This window comes from Macaca mulatta, chromosome 7 (genome assembly GCF_049350105.2).
Source record: "Macaca mulatta isolate MMU2019108-1 chromosome 7, T2T-MMU8v2.0, whole genome shotgun sequence".
Lineage (NCBI taxonomy): Eukaryota > Metazoa > Chordata > Mammalia > Primates > Cercopithecidae > Macaca > Macaca mulatta.
This window is the reverse complement of record NC_133412.1, coordinates 95,448,810-95,462,657: the sequence shown is the minus strand read 5'-3', so window position 1 is coordinate 95,462,657 and position 13,848 is coordinate 95,448,810. Positions and strand designations below refer to the sequence as shown.

The 13,848-nt window shown below is 44.5% G+C and overlaps 1 long non-coding RNA gene and 1 gene segment (V, D, J or C); one reads left to right on the top strand and one right to left on the bottom strand.

The window, feature by feature from the left end:
* Window positions 1-13,848, bottom strand: part of LOC106999341 (T cell receptor delta constant-like) — a 356,123-nt gene that overhangs the window by 76,563 nt on the left and 265,712 nt on the right.
* Window positions 9,189-13,682, top strand: LOC144330172 (uncharacterized). Its single transcript, XR_013396086.1, has 2 exons — window positions 9,189-9,319; window positions 10,665-13,682. It is a non-coding gene; the product is annotated as an uncharacterized LOC144330172 (long non-coding RNA).

The window sequence follows — 13,848 nt, the reverse complement described above, 5'->3', positions numbered from 1 at the left end:
AGAAACGTCTCACAAGACGATGAAAAGTGGCCTGAAGAAGAGCTCTGGCTCTGTGGAACTATCAAGCCTCATGGGGACCCACTGTGGCATATGAAATCCCCACAGATCACTTGGGGACATCACAGATGCTCAATATTCCGCATGATGAGCCTGCAGGTTCTTGTGAATTGAATATTAATGAAATAGTGTCTGTATTTTGTAATCCACAGGCTGGTGAGGTCTGAGGACACAAGGATGACATAATGAAGGACTTCCTAAAAATAAGAGACCTGAAACTCTTGAATTGGTGTTTGAAATAACAATTATATAATGACAACCACTGGTTTAATTAACCACCTGACCATCCTTAGCTGACTTTAAGACTAAGAATGCTCAGCAACTGATTAATGATTTAAACTTTAGGTGTCATAAGAGCTAGAAAACAACAACAAATCTGAAAATGACCGGTTCCACTTTATACATATGTTTCCACGCATGCATTCATCCATTTATTCATCCAGCAAAGATTTGTTGCCAAGCACTGTGCTTGCTACAGGAATGCAGACCTTACACATTACCCTCCAGGGGCTTACATCTGAGTGAGTGAAGACAGGTAGGAATCTGCATCCCCTAGTCAGAGAGACAGATTGTTTCTGGTTAATGACACAGTTAGGGAAGCATCCCTCTCAGTTTCCTTCACAGGGGATTGTGTCACCCATGAAACCAGATGTGCTTTTCCATGAGCTACCTTTTATTCCTATGATCCCATGTGGAGGAGCTGCTGTAATAGACCTAAGTGTTCTGCTAGCCTATGGGTGCTCTACTGGTCCTTGGTTTTGGCTTCCAACCAGAGGCTGCATCCTGAAATGACAGGCAAGGTTGAGACAAAGATGGAGCGGAGCACCTAGAGTGCTTTGGCCGGTCCAGCATTGCCCTCCAGTGTTCAAATGCAGGAAAGTGGGGAACAATGAATTCTTAGCATAAAGTCCTGAGATGGCTGTCTGTGGATTAATGAGGAGGTTCCGGGATGGCTCCCCCAGAGGAAGGGTGGGAAAACAGAAACTGGGAGCCAGAGTTGAGATATAAAAGTGATGATTAAGATTCATTAATGACAGGCATAGGCATATGTGAGATAGGCATAGAGAGAAACAGAAACAAAGACCCTGTCAGTTTACTAACTCAGATTTTGTCAGGAGAAATAGCAATTGTCTGGCAAGATGACCAGGCTCCCCGGGGATTAGAAAGCATGGTGGTGGCAGTGGAGGACCGGTTACCTAGAGCTGGATATCCAGTCTTCTCAGTCCACCCTTTTCAAGGTTCTAGGGAGACTTCGATCTAGAATTATTACCTCCAGGTTCAGGGGCAGTCCAGGAAAGAGCACAAATCTCCTGAAATAAAATTGGAGGCAAATATCTGTACGTAACAAACTTTTCTCATTAGATTTGCAAAGAGGTCTAGGTCATAAGAAGGTAAGTCAGCATTTTTCCTGGGACATAAATGGTTTCAGTCTCCTGTCTTACATTTAGGTAGTTCATTAACTCAGCCTTGGAGGGAGGTTTTTCTTAACCTCAGGGAGTTCCCCCAGTTGGGTCAATGTCACTGGAAGATGTCCAGCACAGTAGGACACTGTCTTGTCTCCCAGATCATGGATCTATATGAGTCAAGGCTGAAGTAGCCTTGGCAACCAATCTGCTCTTGGCAAAATCTGCAACTAGAACAATGTTTGCGTCTTTCGTTTTGTTTCACGTTTGCACACCTAGATGACCTAGATCACCAATTATCTTATGGTGTCATGGAAGCAATGGAGCTTCAGCCCCACCCCAAATCTTCCGCTGCTTTATTTCTTCTAGTTGACCTATGACTTGACTTCCAGAACCTTCATTAAGCTTGAAATAATCTCTGTCCCTGCCCCTGTTTCTCTCCTACCCTGTTCCTCTGAAAAGATAGAGAAATGAGTCAGAGAAACTTCCTGATCACGTTAAAAAACAAAACAAAATACCCGATGACTAGCTCAGGAGCTGGGTAACTACAGCATAATGTATAAAAGGTTGAATTGCTCACATAATTGTCTGTAAAGTTCAAGCAGCTTAAGCCTTTCTGTAGAAGACCTCAGTCTTCACCCTACGCACAATTCAAACTGTGGTTCAAGCGCAGGGGGACCGAGAATAGTATACCGAGGAAGGATGGATACCAGATACCTTAGTGACAGGGCTCTTGGAAGACACCACAGTTACAGTAACTCTGGCGTGTGTGTGTAGCTCTGTGTGCATGAGTGTGTGGTAAAAATGAAGCTGTGTGAAGTTAATAACTGTGTCTTTCCTGCACTACTTCATAACTCCAGTGCCTGCAACAGAGTAAGCACTTGCTAATAAGCATATTGCCCCATAGTACAGTGGTTAAGAGATGATGCTTTGGAATCCAACTATCTAGAATTTTAGCTCTTCTATCGTAGTTGTTCAATCTTAAGAAAGTTTCCTAGCCTTTCTGACCTTAGGCTCCTCATCTGTAAAACAGGAATAACAATAGCTGCTCTCCTACACCAAGAATGTCAATGAGGATTAGAGATGATGCATGTGAAGCCCGAGGCATTGTGCCTGACACGTGGTCACTGCTCAGTAAAGAGTAGCTGTTTATGTTATTTCCATGTGTGGGTATGTGCAGACCTCTGCGGGTGTATGAGAGCTTTTCAGTCAAAGGCCAACTTAACTGCAAAATAAAATCAGCTTCATTTCAGAAAATGAAATGTGCAGGCATGGGGTAGAACTGATTCTCTTCCTACATGTCCTTTGCCACTCCCTTCTATAACCATGAAGACTTTGCTTAAGTTGCCAGGGACCAATGTGCTCTTGAACCCTGTCTGGAAGGGGAACACTCCTTGCATATAAATAAGCTTTCTGTTGAAATGGGCATGAAGGGACAGTGGCTGACTCTCCCTTTCTGCTGTGTGCCCTGATGCTCATTTGACTGTCAGCACCACTGTCTTCTGCTGTGGATGACTGTGATCGACCTGGTCTTGCCAACAGAAGAGAGAATTGGAGCCTTTGTATTCAATCATCATTGAGAGCCTTTTAGGAGGACAAGGTACCATGTGGCTACTTGAAAGGCTGAGAGTCTGGAAATGGCCACGACAGAGGAAAATTCTTTCACTTGGCTGACGGAGGCCAGGTCTATGGCTTTAAGGCAATTGGCACAGATGCTGAGCGAGGGGGTGCATTCATTTTGTGCTCAATAAAACAACTTTTATTCAGGGATGTGAATTGTTATCCCTCGGGAAAGGTGAAGGTACAAAAACAGGTTGTAATTTCTTGGAGAATCTAATTCCCTTGTAGTTGGAGACAGAAAAAGAGTGAGAGGGAGGGAGAGAGATAGATGAAAGGAAGCTCTGTTATCCTAGGAAGTCCTAGGTAATTACCCAGCCTGAATTTCTCCTGGAGCTTCAGGATGGTACCAGATGTGTCCAGGCCCTCTGTGCACCACCCCACAGAGCTAGCAACCAGAGTCCACCTCCTCCCACCGTGGCTGTTCTTCATGTCTGGGAACACATCAAAGGAGGTTTGATATTCATAACTGCTGTGCGTCATTTTCACATGGAGCTGTGGGGAGCTGCCTGTACTGCTGCATGCTGTATTCAGCCCTTTGTGAGAGCAGCTGAGCTGAACCAATCCTCCACTATGGGTGAGAGTAGATTCCTCCTGGGAGACCTGGATTGGCTCCACACCCCTGTGCAGAATAAAATAGGTCTTCTTATTGAGAAGTAGTTATTAAAACATCCCCCAGTCTTGGCTATGCAAGTACACTGCCCATAGGGACAGCTCTGCATGGTCCTTCCACAAGAGTGTGGCCACCTCCAGGTCCTGATGTTAGTGCCAATAACATCTGAAGCCTCCCTTTTTGCCTCGCTCCAAGGACAAAAGACATCAACAAGACTCCAGCCACCACCCCATTGCTTCTCAATTGCAGAAGGAAATTCTGCTTGCTCCTGTTGAGTTTGGCTATTGTTGGAAAAAGTGTCCCATACGACTCTCTTTGAGGGCTGGCAGAGGACTGGGAAATTAGCCACAAGACTGCAGAGCTGGAATGGGCCTTAGTCATCAATCGGTTCTAGTCCCTCAAATTACAGATGATAAGTGAGGCACAGAGAGGTTAAGCGAGTTGTCTAAAGTCACACAGACAAGGGAGGATTTCTAGCACAGGAAGTAATTATCTAAGAAGGGGAGAGAAATCCTGGCAGGGTGAATCTTGCTACTACATTTTCACTGGAGGATGCTTCAGAGGGTTGAATCTATGGGAAAGCAATGGGGACCAGGAGAGCTGCAGCTGATCTCAGTTTTGCACCTCAGTTTCTCTGTATGAAAAATGGCTGTATTAGTTACCTTCATTTCAGGACTGTTAAGGGGCTTCATGAGTGACTCTGAGAAGTCCTGGGAGTTCTGGGCTTTCAGGTTAGTAAGAGAACAGTTTATTGTTGGGCCTGAGACAGGGATCGGTTGCCTGGACTGCATAATCTGTTCTCTGTTCCTCGGCTACCACAAAGGCCTTATGAAGCCCCTGGGTTTAGGAGTGTGGAATAATTAAATAAAGGAATAGTCAGACTGAGTGGTGGAGTTGGAGAAAAGTGTGAGGACTGGGGAAGTGGGTAGAATGTAGTCATAAAGTAGAGCAATCCCTGCCTGCTCTGGACTTGGGAACACTCTCCCAGGAAAAAGTGTCTTCCGAGTGAGGTTGTTCCCCGCAGTCAGCAGGACTGGACTCCCTCCTTTTGTTTGGGGCAGCATGGAAACCGTGTTTCCCTATCTACGTGCATCTGAATGCACTCTAGTTATGCTATATCTCTTCAGTTTTGCCGGAGAAGCAATGTAGTTTGCTCTTTAAAATGCCCAGAGCTCCCTTTCCCATTTGGGGTTTGTGGGGAAAGGTCAGACCACAGAATTGTCTCGTGGTAATAGGGCTTCTGAATAAATGAGCCCCAAAGGACTGCCGGAGGGGACTAGAGAGCAGCAGACTCCTGCTGGGACTGAGTCTGGCAGCAGGAGCCACACAGTGTCCCCCGGCCAGGGAGAAGTGGCCCCAGTGGGCTGCTCTTCATTTTCTGGCAATGCGCCCCGTCCCCTGGCGTGGCGAAGTCCCACGAGCCCAGAGGCCCACGTCCTGACATTAGTCTTCTCAACTGCTTTCTTCTGTTATTACCTTGTCAACAACAGTATCCAGAGACCTAAAGGATAACTCTGCATGATGATGCAGTGAATGACTGGTTAGGTGCCTCCTGTTTAATAACCAGAGAAATATTGCTGTGCGGCATGTCTCCATATGCTGTGGCATCTGTGTCTGGCATGTAAGGGACTAATTTTCTTCACATATCTCATTAAAGACGTAAAGCAAAATGGAGGGGCTTCCAGCCTAATTCTGCCCAGCCCGCCTGCAACTCACGTTTCTTACCATCTGCTGCCATCTAGTGGCCACTTGTCTCTTTTCTGCATTTGTTGATTTCATAACGGGGCTGAAGTTTCCGCCCTTGTGAAACAGGAGTAAGACAGTTACATAAAAACCGTAATCCTGGATCTCCTCAGATTCCTCGTGGCAACTGAGGATTGGTTTCCATCCCGTGACATCCACCTGGGCTACCGTGAAATTGCCTTCTGGGGCTTGGGAGCTTTCTCCCCTGTGGAGAGACATGCTCTGTCGACTTTCTTATAAATCTGCCCGCATTCCCGACTCTAAAAGTAACTAATAAAAACCTGGTACACTGGGCAGTTCTTTCCAAAAGCCAAGGTGAATCCTCCGACCTTGGGGCAGACAGAGTCCCACACTGCGTGCTGAAACCTCCCCGATTCTTGAGGAATCCCCAGAGGTTGGGACGGAAAAGGCACCCAGAGGAAGGGAATTCCACGGGTCTTTTCCAACAGCTCACCTGCGCATCTCCACACAAAGTCCCTGTAAGAGGAAGCCCACTTCCATGGCAATTCAGGATTCACTTTTCTGAGGCTGATCTTGCCTGACCCTTGCTCCGTGGTCTGTGCTGGCATCGGAGTGTGTTTTCGGCCCTGATTCGTCAGCGTGGGGCTTGGGATAGCTGTGAAACACTCCCCGGGATGGAAAACACAGTGTGACATGGAGGGCTGAACTTGTCATTACAACTCGTGAGAATGGTGAATGAAGAGCAGACAGGGCCCATGCCAGCTGCAGGGTTTAGGCACGGGGTGCAGGTGCCTGTGCATCACCGTGGGCTCCTCACACGAGAGGATGGAGCCCGCACCTCTGGGCTGGGAGCTAGACACAGAGTGATGTTGCTTTTTGTAATCAAACCAAGCGGTTGATATTCTTCTCTTTAAACCTCAGCATGTGTTCATTAATTTTATTGATTGATTCATTCTTCCATATGTACTCAGCTCTAGGATATGCAGTGAAGCAAACACAAAAGACAAGAGTATGACAGTCTGGACCCTTGAGGATCTTTTTATTAGAGAGGAAAGTAAAAAAGAAGCATAGCAGTCAAGGCTGTATTAATTCTCCATGTAAAAAAAAGTCTAATATACGAAGTAGGGGTTCAGAGAAGGGTCACTAGCAGTTACAACAGCTGGAGAGTGTATCAAGGAAGTAAATATTATAATTCAAACTGCCCAAGGAATTGCTGTGGATAGTGAAATGCTCTTTAAGATGTGTGACCTCCTAAGTCCCCGAAGTCTAGGGACTCTGCTCCAGCTGTTGTCTCCCTGAGTCAGAAGACAATGGGAGACAAGGAGAATCTTCCAGGACCCCATTCATTGACCTGTAATAGTTTTCTCCCCCTCCTTAATATTACTGTTCATTCATTGATTGACATGTTCATTCATTTATTCATTCAAGAAACCTATACCATGCCAGACCTGGAGTTATAGAGATAAATCCAGAAATATCTCACAAATTTTCACATCAGGTTGCCACTGAGTTGGAGCTTCATAGAACAGAGACAAGCCAAAATCACTAAAAATTGTTGTCTCCATCTTCAGGCACTTGTGTTAGTTTCCTGTTGATTCTTTGCTGCTTTTAGATTATCTGCCCATGGGGTCCTCTCACTTTCTCTCTGCTGCCCACAATGTTCTGCTGTGTTTTTTCACAATCCGTTCACACCCTTACCTCTGGAGGTGAGGGTGAGTGAAGGTTCCTGGCACTTCTAGTCAGCAGGGATAATGGTCAGAGAGAACATTTTATTGGTCATGTGGGAAATAATCTAAATACAAACAAACAAATAAAAGACCATCAGCTTTAGTCTTGGTTAAAAGCAAACATCCCACTAGTTTGCAATGGTGTTTGATATGCCTTGTGAGGAAGAAATTCTATTATGTCAAATTTTCAAAAGTCTGTGCTGCTGTGATAAAGCTACTTACATTCCATAACCAGAGAGTTCAGTGAAAAGGGGCTGTTAAGAGACCAGACAGTTTGGAGAAAGGTTTTATGTGACTTAAATTTACAGAGGGTTGGCGTCTCCTTGTGTTTACTGACAAGGAACAAGAAGCTTCAGTATCAACTCCCCAGGAATATAACCTTTAACAGCAAAGCATTTGATCAGAAAGAGCTCAAAAAAGTATTATATTGTTCACTTAATCCTCAGAATGTTTGTGTAGGAAGCTAATTTGTTTCGTTGAATTATAAATAAACTCACAACCTTCTATTACTTAACTCATTCCTTTCTTTCTCTCTTATGTAGTCTTTTCTTTCAGTCAGAAGAACTTTAGACCCTCCTGGTTCTCCCCCTCCTCTCCCCTGGGCCTACTTTTTTCTTAGCAAACCACAAGAAATAAGGCTCCATAGCAGGCATTGCCCAGGGCTTGGTTTCTTTGCCAGTCCTGTTGTTGGGCATTTATATTCTGGAGACAGAGGCTGCCAGGGAGCAATTGGTATCAGATGATTTATACATTTCTGTGAATGCTGAGACACAAGATCTAGCTGCTTGTTGGCTTAGCTGTGTCCTAGAGTTGGGCTGGGTTACCTTGGTCTTATTCACATTGCCTGGACAAGCAGGCAACCCTCCATACGCTATCCACTCCAGGTCTTGGAACCAAAGTGAAGCCAAAGATCAGAGACTCCGTGTCTTCCTTCCCTCTCTCTTCATTTCTGGAAATGTCATAAGAAAGAAGAGAAATTTTGCTCAGTTTCATGGGATTGTGAGGGTGTTGTCACTTGGAGTCTACTGTGGATCGGGGGAACCACAGCCCATGAGCTTCCCACTTCTCCCTTGATCCCCCATCACGTCTTCTCTGAGCTTAAATGAGTTTAACCCCCAATTTGCAAGCCATGAACTGGGGAACAGAATTTAACTTTCCTTGCGCATCTACTGCATGCCTTCAACTTCCCTGCAACACTGACTCATATAACTTTCACAGCCAACCAAGGTATGTATTACGTTCCCATTTTATGAACAAAGAGGACCCAGGAGGTTAAGTAACGTTCCCAAACTTTTAGAGCTAATTGTGCTAGAGATAGAACTTGAATCTAGATGTAAAGTTCTGACAATTTCTGTAACCATATACAGCCAAACGGAAGGAGTAGGCCAATTCTCCTTTCTCCTCTACCTAACGCTGTCTTTGTGAAAGGGTCAGGCAATGCTGGGAGGGAGGAGATTCCTTAGCTGTGTCCTTTCCCAGGAGCCCCACTCCCCAGGTCACGATAGATTCACCGCATGTCACGAATCTAATCACTCCAGTGGTCAGCTTCAACTTTCGGCAGGTGCTGGGATTTGGCCAGGGCTTTCCCTGGTAGGGTCATGTGAAGGGAACAGCCCAGTCACTGTCACATCCTCAGCAGCCCACTGTCACTCCCAGTGTCCTTAGGGCCAGAACCGACCAACATCCCAGAAATTCCTTCACTGAATCTTGTTCCCAGGGACTACTGAACCCCTGAGGAGGCGGGTGGGGGAGAGCCAGCTACCCCGACCCAACACTGTGCTTTATCCTCTGACAGGCTGGGCCCGAGTGAGGAAGACCAGTGGCAGGAGTGACCTCCAGCCAGACCCCTTCTGCCCTTCGCTTTCCCACGATGGGAGGGCGGGCCCTGCTTGCTCTGGGCCAGTTTCTCATGGGCTTCTCTGAAGCAGGTACTTGCCAATGCGGGAATCTCCGATGTGGGAATCCCCGCACTCTCAGGGGACCCTGAGATGCTGGGGACTTCCACCCCTCAGAAGAGGGAGGTGATAAAGTTGGCTGGGACTCGCAGGCTCCTCAGCCTCAGTTACATGACAAGTGGCAGGGCTTGCCTGCTGATGAGAGGCTCTGTTGGCTTTGGAACAAGTTGAAGGAATTGACACTAATGTTTTTGAAGTAAACATAGGCTCTGGAACTCAAGGCACAGGCCAAGCACCCCTCAGGTAAAGCTGGGGCCAGGGGGAAACAAGCAGACACAGGAAGTGCAGCGGACGAGTGGCCGGAGGACAGATGTAAACCCCAGATAACTGGTCAGAACTGACTGCAGAGAGGGTGGCAGGCACTGTCACTTCTGGCACAGGCTCAAAGGGTTTGAAAAGAGAGAAAAAGGAGATGTGTTAAGACAGTCTGATGGGCGATGAGTGTTCTATTAGGGTTGGATTTTTGTATGTGAGAGAGGCCTTCTGACTGGTTTTCAAGTAAACTTGTCAATCTTTGACTGGTTTAGTATGTACTGGTAATACATGGGGATTTTCCAGGCTGGGTAGGCCCATATGGGTTTTCCAGTTTTCACTGAATTTGAAAATGTGGTCATCTGCTTTGAGTCTGAGTGTGGCATAAGCAATTTTCAATCCCAACTCTGCCTTCTAATCTTAGGTCTTGGGCAAGACTGTGAACCTTTCTGGGCCTCAATTTCCTTGTCTATAAAAGAAAAGGGTTAAACTATGTGATCATCTGGAAATCAACTCCAGGTGCCGAGAAGGTAGAGGTCGCTTCCAGGTGGCCCACCCCTTCCTCATCCCCTGCAATCCTAAGGCAGCAGGCTGCCCTTCTGCAATCAGTTTACTTCTGGAAGCCACTGTAGATATTCAGCCTAATTTGATTTTCCCTGTGTAAAAAGATGTGACTAGAGTCACAGAGAGGTTTCCTCCAGGAAAAGGAGGATCTGAAGGCCTCCAGGATCACTCTGGATGACAAGCAGAATTTAATCAGTTGGTCAGTGTGCCTAAATCCTCTCGTCATGGTGGTAATGTTTGCAGTTCAATTTTGTTTTTATAGAATATAGGATTTAGTGATTCGGTGAGAGAAGGACGTGTTTCTTTTGTAACCGTGATACTGACGTATTATTTAGCCCCCATTTGAGTGTGGTTCTCTGTTGAGCACCATTCCCAGTGCATTAAATGGAAAGAAACTTCCCTCTTGAAGCTTCCAGTCTGAATCAACAAAGTGGTTCCCATATGAAAAGTAGACAGACATACAGGCTAGTGCAAAAACACCAAAATGTTAGCCCTTCCTCCCCATGAAGTTGCCATATCTTTGACATTGTGAACAAGCACCAGCAGACAGATGAGGAAGGAATTAACCATGACAGTAACATTCCTGTCCCAAATTCAGAGCTATTAATTGTTCAGGAATAGGTCTAGGAGTGCCAAGGTCCTTAGCTGGCACCATCAGCCTATTCCTCTCCCTGATGGATGTGAATAGAGGCAGGAAGGAGAGATTCTTTAATAGACAACCACTGAAAGGAATTTTACATTTACTCTTCTTTCCTACATCCCACTTTTGTAGATGAAGAACCCGAGGCTCACCTTGCTTAAGTGACTTGAGCAGCTTCATGCATCTTGTAAGTAGTAGAGACAGAGTCAAAACCAGGTCTTCCTGCCCTCTTTATCATATAAACCACTTACACTGAATTACAACGTGAACCTGATCTATGGTGGATTGTACTAATGTTCTGCTTCTGCCATGGGCACCAGAGGAGATACCGTTCTCTGTTGACACTAATCTCAAAGGCTAAATTATATCCCCCAAACTCATTTCCATTAATAACATATCAAGGATGTGTCATGCATTAATTTATCCAAAGTGATCTTGATTCTATTTACATTTTGGTGCCACCTTTTAATGTTGCCATTTTTATAAATTAAATATGTAATTTATAAAGCCAGTCTTCACTTACTGATATGTTAATTTTTAACCCAAACTTCTTACTCTGACATTCCAGCGATACTGGAGCATTAACAGTTGATAATAGCTCTATTGCTACCTCTCCAAGAAACAAATTTGCATTTTAACCTGCACCTTCAATGGCTGACCTTTAAAGGGTCACCGATGAATGCCACAGCAGGTTGGTGGGAATTTAATTCTTTTTATGGATGATATTTGTGTGTGTGTGTGTGTGTGTGTGTGTGTGTATGTGTGTTTGTGTGTTTTAAATCCTACCACATAAGTCACTAACCTACGGGTAAGGCCAGTCTTGACCTAAAATGAGGAATTCTGTAAAATTTCAAATGCAAATCACATTTTGTTTTTGATGTTAGAGAAAACTGCAAATTGGAACAGCAGAACTGTGCCTCTGGCCATTTCCCAGAACTACAGAGGAGCAACTTGCCCCTGGTTTCCAGTGGGTGGTGTTCCTCTTCTGCCACAGGCCCCGGCGATGTTGATGTGATTGCCGTCAGAGCTCGGAAGCACAGAGCAGAATCATCCCCTGGAGGAGGATTCCCTTCAGCGTAAAAAGTTCTTACAGAATTAATCCTCAAAGACTGTGGGTGGACTCTGCCGGGTTTTTCCCTGGGTGTACCAGCAGAGAGGAAGAGCCCTAAATACAGGAAGGTACTGTTTTCAGTGACAGTAGTTCTTCTGGGCCCTGTGGCTAAGTGTGCTCCCGCCCCAGCAGTAAGATCACAGCTAATCCTGAGAGGCAAGACCTCACACCAGGCTGCTGAAAGAAAAAGTGTCCTGTGTGGATTGCAAGAGGAACTGGGACACACTGCTGGAAATGAAGTGGCAGGTCATAAACTGTCATAAACTCAGAAGGAGAGGTGTTCCTTTTTGAGACACTCATCACAACTAGAGAGAATGCAGCTAAGAAAATGCAGTCTTTAGGGGGACCTGGACTCTTGAGGTGTTTGAGTTATTCGGAGGAAATAGAAACTTGGAAGAGATCTTTGTTCCACTATTATTTGGCAGCCCCTTACCCGCAGCTGCCATTACTCCAGATTCTCTCTGATGATCCTGCATCAGGAGAATGAGTTGACTGGACACCACTGGGAACTGTGGGCAGCTCCAGGCAGAACTAGAGAAGGGGCATGTCAAAGGTCACTTATTTGAGGCTTGACCCTTTGGAGACCAGATGTAAGAATCAGTTTCTCACAGGTCCCATGCTAACACTTTTCATATTTATTTCCATCTGAGACTCACTTAGGCTAGGCAAATATCCCATGGGTCTCTATCTCTCCAGTGCTTTCTTGCTCATGTAAAATAAGCTCATTGGAATGAATAAAGAGAAAGGTATTACTTTTTCTCAAACACTAATAAGCACTTTCACTTTGTCATAGTGTAAATATTAAAGTTATAAGAGACAGCCCAGGGACCAACTAATTTTTTTTGAAGACCCAAGTGCTTGCATAGTTTCTAAAAGTCTACACTGAGGAACTATATCCTCATTCGGCATTGAGACTTGTTAGTTCCCTAAAACCAAAGTCTCCAGGTGCCTCCAGGGGCAAACCAAGATGGAGCTCCTTATAGACCCATGCAATGTCAGAACTGGAAAACTTAGAAATCTTTCAGTCCACCCATCATTTTATGCGTGGCAAACTGAGATCCAGAGAATGCTCAGATCTCATAATTAGCTATGAAGGGTTATGATTAAAATGCAAATTTGGGCCCTCCAATTCGGTCCTCTTTTCACTCTCCTTCTTGCTGGGGAAAGAACAGTGATTCCTTGATTGGCAGAGCAGAAAATATCTTCAGTTTTTAGGATGACTTTATCCCCCTAAAGAGCATCTTTGTCACATCTTCTCTTTGTCCATTTTTAGGGACTCTACAGTGTTTAGCTACTGGTAGATTTGTCCTAGTGGATCTGGTGCAAATCTTATAGAAATATCTACAATTATTCCATGTTATTCTGAAATTATTGATACAGAATTTCTTTTGTTTTGTTGGTCATTTTTAAGGGAGAAGGAACCTAAGATTAATTGCTATGGCTACATGTCATGCTCACCTTTAAACTCACCTCATTTTAATCCTCATGACCTATTATAGTAGGAATGTTTGGTGTAAATAGGTATTCAGGATTACTGAATCCACTTGAATTTTTTGAGGACAGTGGCCAAATACAATTCTGTGGTCAAATTAGGCTGCTCCTGCTGTTCCCCGATGTTAGGCATTTTCTTCCACTACGTTCTCTGGAAGGATTTAGAAACAAGGTATTATTGTCTTTTGAATAAAAATGGTTCGCCAAACAGATTATGTTTGTAGTTTGTGCTGTTGAACAGAAGTAATAAAGAACTCTACTTGAAGTCTGAAACAAATTCAGAAAAAAATTAAAGGCAGTTTTATTTTACATAGCAGGGAGTAGATTTTGGGAACTCCTTGCTCCTGGGGTAAAGCATATGAATGTGTGTTCTAGAGAGATTTAGACAAATTTACTTATGTTAGACAAATGACTTTAAGGGAACCTAGGAGTGTTTTCAGGGCACATAACCTTGTATTTAAAAGACACTTTTATTAGATCATTTTTTCTCATTATAGAAATATGTTATCATTGAAGAAGAAATTGTGGTTTGTATATAATTATAAAAAGAAGAGGAAGAAGGAAATAATCTACAATCTCACTACCCAGAGACAATAACTACATCATTTTGGTATATTTCCTTTTAGTCTTCGGTCTTAAGTATATTTTCTGTCATTGTTGAGGCCATATTGTACATTCAATTTTCTGTTAACTTTATTCCACTTATATTAGAGG